This window comes from Pinus tabuliformis, chromosome 2_1, assembly GCF_031772625.1.
Source record: "Pinus tabuliformis cultivar Carrire ecotype Pingquan chromosome 2_1, CPIR1, whole genome shotgun sequence".
NCBI lineage: Eukaryota > Viridiplantae > Streptophyta > Pinopsida > Pinales > Pinaceae > Pinus > Pinus tabuliformis.
This window is the reverse complement of record NC_142299.1, coordinates 862,892,901-862,908,034: the sequence shown is the minus strand read 5'-3', so window position 1 is coordinate 862,908,034 and position 15,134 is coordinate 862,892,901. Positions and strand designations below refer to the sequence as shown.

Sequence of the window (15,134 nt, the reverse complement as noted above, 5' to 3'; positions counted from 1 at the left end):
TTGTAGTAAAAAGGGACATAGAGTTCATGGAAGATCGAGCTTTCAAGAGATCACGTGAGATGCCTGCAAGTCATCAATATCATCCAGTTGAAGCTCCATTGGTCCAGCAACAAGGGCAGCCATTGGGACAGTCACAAGGATCCAGTACAGTAACCAATACTAGTATTTCTTCAGGAGCACGGAATCCAGTGAGATCTCAGGAGACGAAGCAGCAAGAGCAGGATGAGGAGGAGTTGGTAGAACCTCCTACTACTAGTGGTCGAGCCAGCAAAGAGGTTCGTCAGACATTGAGAGATGCAAAGGAGTTTGTTCGAGTTCCCAGGACGAACAAAAGGCAGAGCATGCATCAAGCATTGGTAGCTTAGGTCGCAGAACCTTCCACCTTTCAAGAAGTTGCACACCATCAAGTGCGAGTAGATGCCATGGTAGAAGAGTACAGCTCTATCATGATGAATGATGTTTGTGAGATGGTGTTGGGACCTGAGGAAAGGTCAGTTGTAGGTTATCGATGGATCTACAAGATCAAGTATGCTGCAGATGGCAACGTAGAGAAGTACATGGCTAGGTTCGTGGAAAAAGGGTATGCACAGAAAGAAAGGATAGATTATGAGGAGACCTTCGCCCCAGTTGCCAGATACACCTCTATTCGGTCAGTTATATCCCTAGCAGCTCATATGTTGATTTGGGGTAGCATCGGATGTGCTCTAGCCACGAAATTTGGTGGAGAGGTCGGAGCACATGAGATCTCCAATGCCCAGAAAGGGTTTGGGCAGGTTCTAAACAAATCAGGAGATATTAAAATAATTAACATTTTTAATGGAGTCTCTAAGTCTAAACTTAGGGAAAATAAAATATTAATGTGTATTAATACAAATCTGTGTTAGAATGGTCAAAAAGACATGGATCAAGCCAGATCTAATCTTAGTCGTTGATTAGGGACTTAATCTCGGCCATTGAATCGTCAATAGGAAAAGTATAAGAGGAGGCTTGAGGGTCACTTGGAGAACACACCAGATGATCAGTCATTCTATTCTCTAGAGCGGGGTTTGCTAAGAGAGATAGAATCAGTGATCAAGAGAGCAATTGAGGGGCATTGAGTACAGAGGAACAGAGAAGGCAGAGAGTGTGACGAGAGCGCAGCGCAGCAGCCAAGGAGGGTGACGCAGAGGCAACAGGGGCTCACGCAGGGCCATGCAAAGGCAGCCAAGTGATGCGCAGAGCACCAGAGGGGCTAGCATAGCTGACACAGGGCCTCCTGGGGCTGACGCAGGCCAAGAAAGGCTGACGCAGGGCCAACGTGGGCTGACGCAGTCCAGATTGGGCAGACGCTGGGGTTGCAGGAGGTGTTTTGTGCTGAGGAGCTACCGAAAGGGTTTTCCGGGGTTTCAGCCAGGAGATTTCTCTCAAACTGTGAGGTATAGTTGCTAAGGAAATTCTCTGTTGGGTAAGCCAGTTACATCACCCAGATTGTACTCTAATATTGCTTAATAAGAAAACCCTCAGATAGTTGCACCAGTTTTCCGCATTGGGTTTTTCCGAGGACATTGGTCCAAAAATAATGGTGTCATGTTGTGTGTTTGTTCTTGTTTCTTTTACTTGTTGATCTATAATATGCTGAGCATGCACTGGTGTTTATTTTCAATATTTACTTTGTAAATAACTTGTTAAAGAAAAATTAACAAGTAGATAGGAATAAATCAGGAAAAGTGCATGAAGAGTTTCTAGATTAAGTAAACTTAGAAACTTCAACATCATATGGGATGGCAAATTCACCATATGGACGTCAACACAAAATTCTTGAACAGGGTGATAGAGGAAGAGGTGTACATTGAACAGCCAGAGGACTTCGAGACTCATGAGAGACACACTAATGTGTACAGATCGAAGAAAGCTTTATACGGGCTCAAACAGGCTCCCACGGCATGGTATGGTCGGATTGACAACTACTTACAGCAGATGGGATTCGTCAAGAGTGATGCACATCCCAAACTTTACTATTTGATGGTAGAGGGTGAGCCACTCATCCTAGTATTTTATGTGGATGATCTCTTCTTGACAAGATCATCAAGGCTCATAGAAGATTGCAAGAGGAACCTGGCAGCAGAGTTCGATACGAAGGATTTGGGATTGATGCACTATTTCCTAGGATTGGAAGTGTGGCAAAAGGACGAGGAGGTCTTCCTTGGACAAGGAAGATATGCTACAAATATTCTAAAGAGGTTCAAAATGTAGGATTGTAGACCCATGTCTACACCCATGATCACCAACTAGAAGAAGATAGATGCATCAAATGACAAGGATGTCGACCCCACCTTGTATAGACAGCTTATCGGGTCTCTCATGTATCTGGTCAACAGTAGGCCAGATATTTGCTTCGCAGTCAATACCCTCAGTTAGTTTATGGTAGAAAAGAAGAGGGTACATTGGATAGCAGCGAGACACATTTTGAGTTATGTGTGTGGCGAAGTCGAGTAAGGGTTGATATATACATAAGGGGATGATGTCAGATTATGTGGATTCACAGATGCAGATTGAGCAAGCAATTCAGTGGACAGGAAAAGTACCTCTGGGTATTGTTTCAGTGTTGGATCAGGGATGGTTTCTTGGTGTAGCAGGAAGCAAAAGTCAATAGTACTAAGCTCTGTAGAAGCAGAGTATGGCAGCAAGCACAACAATGTGTGAAGCTATATGGCTTCGGAAGCTGCTAGTAGGCTTGTTCAGGGAAAGGTTAGAGGCAACAACTCTCAACTGTGATAATCAAGGTTGCATAAATCTCTCTGAGAATCTAGTGTTTCATGACAGCTCGAAACACATAGATATTCAATGTCATTTCATCAGAGATTGTGTACAGCATGGAGGATTCCAACTACAATATGTTCCCACAAAAGAGCAGGTTGCAGATATACTCACGAAATCTCTAAGGAGAGTTAAGTTTATCTATTTCAGAGAACAGATGGGTATGGTGAAGAACTTGTTTCAGTAGCAAGGACAAATTATTTAGGATGCTTCTCAGTTGCAGTAGCAACAGATAAGAGAGAGTTGCACTGCAGATGCAGAGTTAGCAACAGCAGCACAGATGCAGCATCAGAGTTGCGCAGTAGTTGGTGGGCAATAGCAATCAGACATCAACAACGTAACAGAGTTGATACAGAGATAAGGTGTTGTAACAGGATGTGCAGCACTAGAGAGAGAACACAGTGCTCGCTAAAAGGGAGTGTTAGTTTCTATAGCATCAGATATGTTCTAGCCACGAAATTTGGTGGAGAGGCTAGAATACATGAGATCTCCAAAACCTAGAAATTGTTTCAGGAAATTCCACCTATAAGTGTCTCAATTAGATTATCAGCTATTTTTTTAAATATTTCCTAAGTCGAAACTTAACGAATATGGTTAATTAATCAGTATTAACTGAGATAAGGTGAGAATCATCTAGAAACACACACGATCAACGGGGAATTACTCTGGGTCATTGATTATGTTTTAATCTTAGTCGTTGGTGCTCCAACAGAAGATTTCAGAAGAAGTCGACGGGTAGATGGAGAACACACCAATTGTCGATACTCAGTGATCTAGGCAGTTCAATTTCCCAATGGCAGATGATTTAGTAGTGAGATCGAGTCTGTGATCAAATAGCAAGTGGCAGAGGGCAGCATAATGATTCCCTGGAGGAGTTTCTAGTTCTGGAGGAGTCAAAAGAGGAGGTCGTAATTATTCTCCAGGAGTCTATGCAGGGGCCGCGTAGTGCGTCAGGAAAGGTAGTTCGATTTAGCTGTGGAGTGGATTGTTTCAAGTCCCAGAGGCCAACAAAATTTCCAGAAGGACTGGATAGATACTTCCAGCAGCAGAGACAGGCAAGACGTCTACTTCAGAGGGAGTTCCAGGATAAGCATACAAGGGACTGCACAGAGCTAGCGCAGAGGTTGATGCAAATCATTCCACGGGTCAGTTTCTGAACTAAGATTGCTTGGAGAGGAGGGTAAAATTCCATCAGATATTTTCGCCAGTATTTCTTTTAGATAGAAACGCCAATTTGGCATCTTTTTATTGTACTGAGAATTTCTACTACATAATAATATTAAAACCCTCATCTGCTGACAGGTTTTCCTGCATTGGGTTTTTCTGGGGACGATTGTCCACAAATAACAATGTCATAATTTTATGTGCGTACTAAAATCTCTCAGTTTCCAGTTTGCTATTTTTTTCATAGTATTTTTATGGTGAAAATTGCAGTAGTGATTTTCTTTTTTGTCGTAGCAAATAAACTGCATAATTAAATTTACAGTTAGAAGAATAATTTCCAGTTGCTGCAATAGATGAAATTTTCACATTCGACACTCCATGCCAGCAGTAGCTAGGGGAATGGGAATCTCAGATGATGATCCCTAACTTATGAATGACTGCCCATTTACCTGCCAGGCGTGATGCTGCTACCAACTCCTTGTAGCGTTTTAGCTCTGCAACTCCGGATCAAGTGGATCCTTGTCTAAAATTCTCCTATTGGGAGGGAAAAATAGCCTATGCTTAACACGAAGCACAAAAATCCAATCACCAACTGACTTAAACCAGGCCAATCTGCATGGTGTCCAGGGAAGGAGATGGTCAGGGAAGCTCCCTGGCCTTTAAATTTAGTTCTCAAACCCTCCTAGTGTGCTCTTGCTGTAGCTTGACATGAACAACTTCCTCAACCTCAACAAGAAGGCGGGGGAGGGGACATGGGGGCATCTTTCCTTCTCCATAACCACATGTGCCAATGTTTTGATATGTGTCTCTGTTTCCTGTTTAAATTGGCCTGCTGATTTTGAATTTCTTGTTGATTTTTCGGGTCAAGATTTTCAGCACATAGAGCATCACAGTGACTGTAGGGCATCCTGCATTTGGGTTTCATTCAGCATTTTTCTGAGAGATGACTGTTCACTTTAGCTCAACTGAAGTTGTTCTTGCAGCTCCAAAACAAATATCATTGAATTCACATTGGATGAGTAGCTCGGCAAATCTTGGATGGACATTTCAGAAAATATTGAATAGATAAAAAAAGACTGTACATCAGGGACTCACTATGCGCAATCCTGAAGCCTATGTTCCACCTCCATTTAGAAACTAAAGAATGTCTAAAGACTGCACAAACATGTTCTGCATAATAAGGCATGTACTCTTTGGAATATGATAATAGTCAAAATGCTAGGAAAACCAATCTAACAAAAGAGAGAACCAAATCCATAAAAATTATGAATATCATGACATCACTCCCTGCTCAAAGTGTGACCCAAGTGAAGATTACCATCAACTGCATCATGAGATGTGGGCAACTGATTATTTCGACTAATCCAGTACTGTAGGCGCTCATCTGCAATATCCTCTTCCACTCCATGGTTCTTGGCTCTTCGCCAAAAATATATGAGCCAGGCCTGAAATCACTACTAACCATAAGTAATGAGAATTTGTTCAACATCTGCTACAGAATTTCATTTTCCAATTATATTTTGCTAGAAATGCTAAGATCACATGTTCTTTGCACGTTAATATCTCGTAGTTTACATAATTAAATTTGATATGGCAGTATCTTCACATTTAATATCAGTCAGACTCTTCAAGGTTCTGACTGCTTTCTGATAATAAGCTGGCTGTACTTCTGAATTGTAAGCAAAAAGAAGACAATTTCGAAGACAAAATGATAGTATTAACATATATTTCTTATGTTAAGCTAACTAACACTTGATAATATATATTGAATCCTAATATAATAAAGTGGCTAGTAATAACAGTTCCACGCACTAAGTGGCCAATTACAGCCATAGAAGCCAACATGACCAGAAAACTTAAGACACTTCAGATATGAAGAAGAGTTGATAAGAATTGCTCCTACAAGTGCACATGAAACAGGGCAGAAGAAACACAACCTACCATACACAGGTGTTAGAACACCATAAATACAAGTTAAAAGATTGAGTTTTTTATGAAGAGATTTAGCCTACCAGCATACACGCGCAACAGGCATGAGCCAGATGATTTTTTCAACAAAACAAAAGCAAAATACCATTAGCCAAAGCCACCATACCTGTAGCAGAGAAGCAAATACCCTTCCCAATAACAATGAAAAACCCTTAAATGTGTATTTCTTTCAAATTTAAACATGCCCAAAGGAAATTTGCAGAGAAAGTGAAGTGCAAAAACCCTAGGCACAGAGAGGAAAAAATATTTACAGGTATTTATTTCTCAAAGTGTTAGATTTTGGGTAGCTCAAAAGGTATCACTGAGAGAGGACAACCCATCAATAAGTTATTTGTTGGGTGATTTACCCAAAAATGGGGTTTTGGACCCAAGCAAGGGGTTTAGGACAAAGAAAAAAATAATTAAATATTCTAAGGGTCAAGAGGTTAAAACCAATGTTGCACGAAGCAGGGACGTTTTTTTGAAGCGAAGCATCGGAAGCATCATTTTCCAAAAATCTAAGAAGCGAAGCGTCTTGGAAGCGTCTACTATATATATTTGCATTTATATTAAAAAACATCCAAAATATCAAAATAGTTGTAAAAGATATGAAAACATGCATATTTGTACATAAATCAAGATAGATATGGTATCCATTGTACATCAATGATTAATTATTCAAACATCAACCATCTAGATTCTAGCAACTACAAACGTAGATCAAATTTTTAAGCATATCATAAAACATAAAACATTTAGAAGATAAAATCATAAAGCATTAAAATAACTTATCCAGCAAGTGAGCAACTGTCAACATGAGTCATGTCCAAAATTCAAATAATAATGTTTACAAAATGGGCCACCTCGCCACCACCAAGTACACACTGAGCTAGGAAGAGTAACAAACAAAAGTTCAAATTCACAAGTGTAATCTATGACAAAGGTAAATTGTGAATATATCTACTAATCTCTCCTCTTTCCACCACGAACACTATGTGAGCCTCCACGTGGTGGCAGTGAAGAAGATGATGGCTCAGGCTATGGAAGTTGTGGAACTAATGAAGATGAAACCCTTGTTGTTGGTGTTCAAGAATGAGGGAGTTTGGAGTTTGCACTTACCTCTTTCACTCTTGTAGATGGCAGCCCTTCTTTACTCCTGCAAACTCCTCCTTCACTCCTCCTAGCTCCTCCTCCTTCACTCCTCCAAGCTCTCCTCAAGCATCTATTCTCTAAGCTCTCTTCTCCTCTCGTCTCCAAGCACTCCAAATATGCAAGAATGAGGAAAAGAGAGGGAGAAATGGCTTTTAACCCCTTCTATCCTTTCTCTAACTCACCATAAACCCACCCCCAACCTAAGCTAAATCAAGGAAAAAATAAAAAATAAAAATAAACGTGGGCCTCTCGTGGAACTGCTTGTTGCCCTCAGGAATCGTTCGGGATCTGCTCAGATCTGTGCCCAATCCTGCACGGATCCGAGGAAAATCCCTTTCTGGATCTGCGGATCGAAAACCCAGAACCGCGGATCACAAATCCCAAACCACAGATCGGACCCAAGTAGTTCTAGATTTCCAAGAATCGCCCCAGATCGGCGAAACCACAGATCTAATTTTTGAATCCGCGATTCCACCGCAGGATCTGCCAAGGATCCATATAGGACATGGTTCCGGCCTTGGATCCTTGGGGGGGGCAAGAGGATTGTGCAACACTAGTTAGAACCCTTGATCTAGAGGGTTTCCTAAGAGACCCAAGGAAACGTATATAAGGAACCTAAGGTGAGGTTCATAAGACACGTCAACGAGATGAACTTCATTGTGTGTGAAGGATGTAGCCCTAGAGAAGCCAAGCCTCCAAGCTGAGTAGGGCTACAAAAGGACTCGAGATTTGTCCATGAAAGAGGTTGAGGGTTTTTGATGAAAGAGGAAGGTCGAGTAGGGCTGAATAAGAGGTCAAGGCCTGCAGGATGTAGGTTAAGGGCCTCAAGATACTTGGACACATGTACAGATATCTAAAGAAAGGTTGTGGGCAGAGCCAATACCAAGAACAATCAGCCATCCATGAACAAGCGTCAGCCGCAAACCCTTAAGAAGGCCAAGCTGAAAGAATGATGAGTTTATTTCAAGTCTCAGCAGTTCGACCTAAGGAGGATTGGATGAGTTATCTTTGCTTTGTGTTCTGAGCAAGACTGAGTTACAAAGGGGTTGTCGTGAGTCTGTTAGTCTTGGAAAGAGAGGGTCAAAGCCTTGTGGAGGAGGATGAGATCTCTATGTATGCTATAGCAGACCGAAAAAGACCACAATTCTATTAGGAGAAGGTCGTAAGGACCTCAGGTTGGCACAACAAGGTTGTAAGGCCTCAACGCTAAGCAGATCCAGTTGTGGAGGGCCAAGACCCTTGATTTGTCTTGAAGAGGACGGAATGAAGAGTGTAACAGACATATATGAGGTTCATACTCTGTGTTGGTTGGTTGCTAAAGGCAGATTCGAGGTCTGCTAGGGCTGTGGGAGTAATCCAAGCCCTAGATCTAAGACAAGAAGGACAATGGGGAGATTCTGACCATAGATCTCAAAGTCTGTTCACAAACGAAGTTGTGAATAGCATGAAATGAAGGCTAATATGCAATGGGTTGATGGAAAATGCCAATGTGAGTTGCTGAGTATGTTTTGGGCCTATATACAGTGACTTTGAAGCAACATATTCACTATGAGAAGGCAGATCTAGTTAAGGCTTACTGTACAATGTTTTCTAGAGCAGCAAATACACTTGTCAGCAACTGATCTAAGGAGTCAAAGGACCTGCCAAGTCTGAAGGGCAACAGGTGCAGAAACGGCTGATCTAAATGGTCTACTTCAGCAAGTTATGTGTTTGTTCTTGTCTATTTTGGGTAGATTGCAAATTGTATGTTGTTGATTTGGCGTAGCATCGAATGTGCTCTAGCCACAAAATTTGGTGGAGAGTTGAGGCACATGAGATCTCCAATACCCAGAAAGGGTTTGGACTGATTCTAAACAGTTCAGGAGATATTAAAATAATTAATATTTTTAATGAGTCCCTAAGTCTAAACTTAGGGAAAATAAAATATTAATGTGTATTAATATGAAACTATGTTAGAATGGTCCAAAAGACATGGATCAATCCAGATCTAATATTAGCCGTTGATTAGGGACTTAATCTCGGTCGTTGATATGTCAATAGGAAAAGTATAAGAGGAGGCTTGAGGGTCACTTGGAGAGAACACCATAGTGATCAGTCATTCTATTCTCTAGAGCAAGGTTTGCTAAGAGAGATAAAATTAGTGATCGGGAGTTGCAGATGAGGGGCATTAAGTACAGAGAGACAGAGAGGCAGAGATAGTGCTAGGAGAGAGCACATTAGCCCGAGAGACTGATGCAAAGTCAGCCAGTGCTCACGCAGAGGCAGTTAGGAGTTGCGTAGAGACTCAGAGAGGCCAGCGTTGCTGATGCAGAGGGCTAGAGGGCTGACGCAGGGCCTCCTAAGGCTAATGCAGACTCATCCGAGGTGATGCAAGGCCAGCGTTGGGCAGAGAGGGGCTGAGGCAGTCCAGAGAGGGGCTGACGCAGTGCAGAAAGAGGCTGACGCTGGGGTTTCTCGGGCAGATTGGTGCTGAGGAGCTACCATAAGGATTGTCTGGGGTTTCAACCAGAAGATTTGTCTCAAACTGACAATTATTACTGCCAAGGAAATTCTCTGTTGGGTAGGTCAGTTTCGGCACCCAAATTGTACTCTGATATTGCTTAATAAGAAAACCATCAGATAGTTGCACCAGTTTTCCCACATTGGGTTTTTTCTGGGACATTGGTCCAAAAATAATGGTGTCGAATGGTGTGATCGTTTATGTTTCCTTTAGTTGTTGATCTGTATATGTTGAGCATGCACTAGTGTTTATTTTCAGTATTAACATTGTAAATAACTTGTTAAGGAAAATAACAAGTAGGTAGGAATAAATCACATAAAGTGCATGGAGGGTTTCTAAGTAAGTAGACTTAGACACTTCAACATGGTATCGGAGCGTGATTGCAGATCACAGGAGGACTAAAGACATCGGCCGAGCGGAGCAATAGCAGCAGAAAACAGTTGTCCCGAGGTGACAGAAGTTGTTTCAAGCAGAGAAGCAACAAGGAAGGCTGATGCAGTGCCTGTGTCATCAAGGGTAGCCGAGAAGAGGCAACGCAAAAGCTAAGGAAGGCAAAGGGAGCCTCACGTAGAGCCACGCAGAAGCTGGGAGGGCTGAAGAAGTTGGCTAAGGAGGCCAAGTTGCTAGTGTCGGGGTTGCATAGAGCCTAGGAGCTCTCAACTTCAGGTTGATGGGGTTTAGAATGCTGTGGGAATATTCCATAGTGGAGCTAATGTGGTACTGTAGTCAGAACAGTACCTAACAAAGCAAGGCCAAGAGGAGGGAGTTGCTACTGAGGCTTTCTAGCCAAGAAACTCGGATCAGAGGTGCAGTTGCACAAGACGATCAATGTAGGGGGCATCTCGATAGTGACAAAAGGATTTCCAAGAGGGAAATCGGGACTCAGAGGGAGTCTAGAAGAGAACTTCTAGACGGGAAGTAGAGACTCCGATGAGTCAAACAGAGAACTTCCAAGAGGGAAGTAGAAGAGCATCATGGCACTACACGGAATAAGAGACCAAGATAGATTGGACAGAAAGTCGAACTTCGCAGTTTGGAAGGCCAGAATATTATCTGTACTTGACAGAAACCGTGTCAAGAGCTTCGCCTTCAAGGTAATAGCTATCCCAGTCGACCCCAATGATAACGACAAGTACGAGGAGGCAATGGCGAGGGCCAAGAGCATTATCCTTGACGGGGTCAAGGATCATGTAGTACCACACATTCTCGAGAAGGAAACAACATATGAGATGTGGGAGGCTCTCAAGAAATTGCACCAGCATACTTCTGTGCAGAGAAAAATGCTACTTGAGAATCAATTGAGGTCGTATTAGATGAAGAAGGGAGAACCGATTGACACCTTCCTCGGAGGACTAAATGAGATCCGAGATCAGTTGACTGCTATAGAAGCCACGCCGAATCAGGAGTTGATGGTGAGGACAGCCCTAAATGTTGTCTCAAAAGACAAGGAGGTATTTGTCCAGAGTATAATGGGCAGAAAGACTCTCCCACCTTGAGACGAGATGTGGTCAGCTCTTCGCCAGGAAGAGATCAGAGGGTAGTCGAAGACGGGTAGCCGCAGCGAGGGGATCAAAGTCAAACAGGAGGAAGAAGATGTTGCCCTAGCATTTGAGAAAAAGCAGGAAAAGCGAGAGAAGAAGGATCTCTCCAAGATCAAGTGCTTCCACTGTGGGGAGCTGGGTCATTATGCGACCCAGTGTCTAAGGAAGAAGAATAAGGGAGAGTCTTCCGAGACTACGGCAACGCCAGCACGAGCAAAGAAGGAAGTTTTGACAGACGATGACTGTGCCATGAGTGCACACGCACCACTTGAGCAGAAGTGGGGAGACATCGAGCTGTAGTTAGACAGACTACAGAAGATGAGCGGCAGGATCCTCGAGGTACCCAGCCTCTTGGATTAGACCTTGCTACAGGAGCCCCGAAGAGGAGTAGCAGGACTGGCTGAGTCGGGTAGAGACGGATGCGGATGGAGCGGCAGAGAGAGCTACAATGCAAGAGTCCCAAGACAGCGTGAGGCTAGTAGGCTGCAGCAATGCGAGAGGCACAGGAGTGTTGTACCAGTGCAGGATGGCATAGAGAGGTGTGCAACCAATGTTGCACAAAGTGGGGACGAAACAAGGACGTTTTTTGGAAGCGAGAACATGTAAGCGTCATTTTCCAAAAATCTAGGAAGCGAAGCATCTCGGAAGCGTCTACTATATATATATACATATTTTCATTTATATTAAAGAAAACATCCAAAATACCAAATTAGTTGTAGAAGACATGAAAACATGCATAATTTTACATAAATCAAGATAGATATGGCATCCATTGTATATCAATGATTAATTATTCCAGCATCAACCATCTACAATCTAGATTCCTCTTCTCTTGTCTAGCCTCTGCCTCTACTTCAATTCTATATGGATTTTAGTCAACATTGCCTAATTTTGATTGAACAGCTTAATTCAAGCCTTATAATATGGTAGAGAAAGCTTAACATGCCTGATCAATGATTTTGACTTGAGTGAAGGGTACATAATTGCTAAGGCCATGACAAAGGAGTTCAACAATCAATAACACCAACACTAGGGTATATATAGGTCTTGTTGCTCTTAATTAAATGCCAATCACATGCCCTCATACATGATATAATCCAATGAAACGCCACAATCCCATTGATCCTGAAAACTATTGAGTCATTACATGGTAATGTTAAAAATTTAAGTAAAAAGACAGAAATGAAAGATAAAGGAGCATCTAGGAAGCGTCTAGGGAGCATCAAGGGGTACTTTCGGAGTATTCGGAAAGTGCAGTTCCTCAAAGAACAGTTCGAAATTTCCAAAAACAAAAAAAGCCCCGCAGAACTGTCCATCTTCTCTTGGATCCACTCTGAATCCGCGATGGATACACACTCGAACCTCCACAAATCCGCACCCGATCCTTTCTGGATCCACGGATCAGCAAATAGGAACTGCAGATAGGGAAATAGGAGTCGCGGATTGGGCCCCCACGAATCCAAATTTGTAGGAACCGCCAAAAAAAGGAGGAACCATAGATCTGATTTTCCAATCCGCGGTTCCGCAGAAGGATCAGTGGCAGATCCATACGGGACGCGGATCTACCTTTGCATCCTTGAGGGGGGGCAGTTCCTGCAACATTGTGTGCAATGGTGTGAGTTGCAGGGAGTTGTTGCAACGCAGAGGTCAGAGAGGGAGCACTTGTCAGCGACAAAGGGAGCTTCAGCATCAGGAGGGTCTCTAGTCCAACAGGGAGGTCAGATTGGGAGATCAGTTACTTACTTCTCAGTAATTGAGTTGCAGTGCAGCAGTGGGCAACACGATGCAGCATCATGAGACGAGGTGCAATGTGGAAGCAATGCTGGGAGAAAGGACCAGCAGCAACACAAATGCAGAGGTTGTTGTCGTACAGATACAGCAGTGGCAATGGCAGAACCATGGGCAGCAATACAGGATGTAGCAGTGCAGAGGCTATTGGGCAGGAAGGCCTGGCATCAGCACAAGTAGAGATGCCAGATGATCAAAGTAATACTCAGTGAGGAGTATTGCTAGAGCACAATCCTCGTTAAGAGGGAGTGTTGATTTGGGGTAGCATCGAATGTGCTCTAGCCCTGAGATTTGGTGGAGAGGTTGGGGCACATGAGATCTCCAATACCAAGAAAGGGTTTGGACAGATTCTAAACAGTTGAAAAGATATTAAAATAATTAATATTTTTAATGGAGTCCCTAAGTCTAAACTTAGAGAAAAATAAAATATTAATGTGTATTAATATGAAACTATGTTAGAATGGTCCAAAAGACATGGATCAAGCCAGATCTAATATCAGCCGTTGATTAGGGACTTAATCTCGATCGTTGATATGTCAACAGGAAAAGTATAAGAGGAGGCTTGAGGGTCACTTATTGAGGACACGAGAGTGATCAGTCATTCTATTCTCTAGAGAGGGCTTTGCTAAGAGAGATAGAATTAGTGATCAGGAGTTGCAGCTGAGGGGGCATTGAGTACAGAGAAACAGAGAGGCAGAGATAGTGCCGGGAGAGAGCATAGTAGACAGGGACATGACGCAGAGCCAGCCAAGGCTCATGCAGGGCCACACAGAGGCAGTCGGGAGCTGCACAGACCCTCAAAGAGGCTAGTGTTGCTAACGCAGAGGGCCAAAGGGTTGACGCAGGGCCTCCTAAGGCTGACGCAGACCCATCCGGGGTGACGCAGGGCCAGTGCTGGGCAGAGAGGGGCTGACGCAGTCCAGAGAGAGGCTAGCGTTGGGGTTTCTGGGGAAGATTGGTGCTGAGGAGTTGTCAGAAGGATTATCCGGTGTTTCAACCAGGAGATTTGTCTCAAATTGAGAGGTATCATTGCCAAGGAAATTCTCTATTGGATAGGCCAGTTTCGGCACCCCAGATTGTACTTTGATATTGCTTAATAAGAAAACCCTCAGATAGTTGCACCGGTTTTCCCACATTAGGTTTTTTTCGGGGACATTACTCCAAAAATAATGGTGTCATATGGTGTGATTGTTTCTGTTTCCTTTAGTTGTTGATCTGTATATGTTGAGCATGCACTAGTGTTTATTTTCAGTATTTACATTGTAAATAACTTGTTAAGGAAAATTACAAGTAGGTAGGAATAAATTAGATAAAGTGCATGGAGGGTTTCTAACTAAGTAGACTTAGAAACTTCAACATATGATGCACAGTGCAAGCCCTAGTTGTATACTATGTATAGTATATACTAGTACTAGTGATCAAGGGCCATGATCCCTAGTACAGGAGCCCCGTGATTCTTTTATTGATGGATTACTAAAATAATCAAGCTTTGGGCTCAAATCTCTGTGTACTAAATTGATTTAATTGTTGAAGATTTACATTGTGCAAAGTGCCAGAAGGTTGAGGGTTCCTAGTGTGTTTGTGTGCACAATTAGCCTCAGACCAGACCTAGGGCCCAAGGAAAAATCAACTCGAAGATTGGCTTTTCCATAAAGGGAAGAAATACTATATTTTTTGCATTAATTGCGTTTTTTTAAATGGAGAAACTTGTACCATAAAAATTCAATGAAAGCAATTTCAAGTAATTTCCATATTTGGAAAATTAAATTGCAACTGTAGTAAATGCATTTAGAAACAAAAAGCATAGTTAGAAGTTTTGATGTTTGTATCTCAAGCCAATACTTATGCACAGGTCTCAGTGTCTAGAAATATGGAAGATGTCTAGCTACCATTTAACGTTAGCAATTACTTTAATTATTATAGTAATTTCTTTTTATGAGAAAAAGTGAGCTTAATATAATGAAATGCAAAGGCTATTTGCATTAATGAATTAGATAAATCTCAACCAATGATAAGTTGAAATTTAATCTCAACAATCAATCACTTTGGAGATTAAGGTTGTGGACTTAGTCATAACATAAACTTATAAAAAAAAAATTGGGCTATGGAAGAAAACACATTATTAAGCACAAGACACAGTGGGATGAGTGAGGATCTCAATTGATTAAGTGAAGGACATTCATCCGAGTGTGCAAAAGCGAGAAGATGACAACAATAGTGTGTAG

General features: G+C 42.4%; 1 long non-coding RNA gene across 1 annotated transcript in view; it reads right to left on the bottom strand.

Annotated features, from left to right (window-relative positions):
• LOC149203404 (uncharacterized) overlaps positions 1-15,134 on the bottom strand; it is a 130,958-nt gene that overhangs the window by 65,105 nt on the left and 50,719 nt on the right. Inside the window, exon 3 of the long non-coding RNA XR_016253621.1 lies at positions 5,279-5,405. This is a non-coding gene — a long non-coding RNA (uncharacterized LOC149203404). The remainder of the gene's footprint in view (positions 1-5,278; positions 5,406-15,134) is intronic.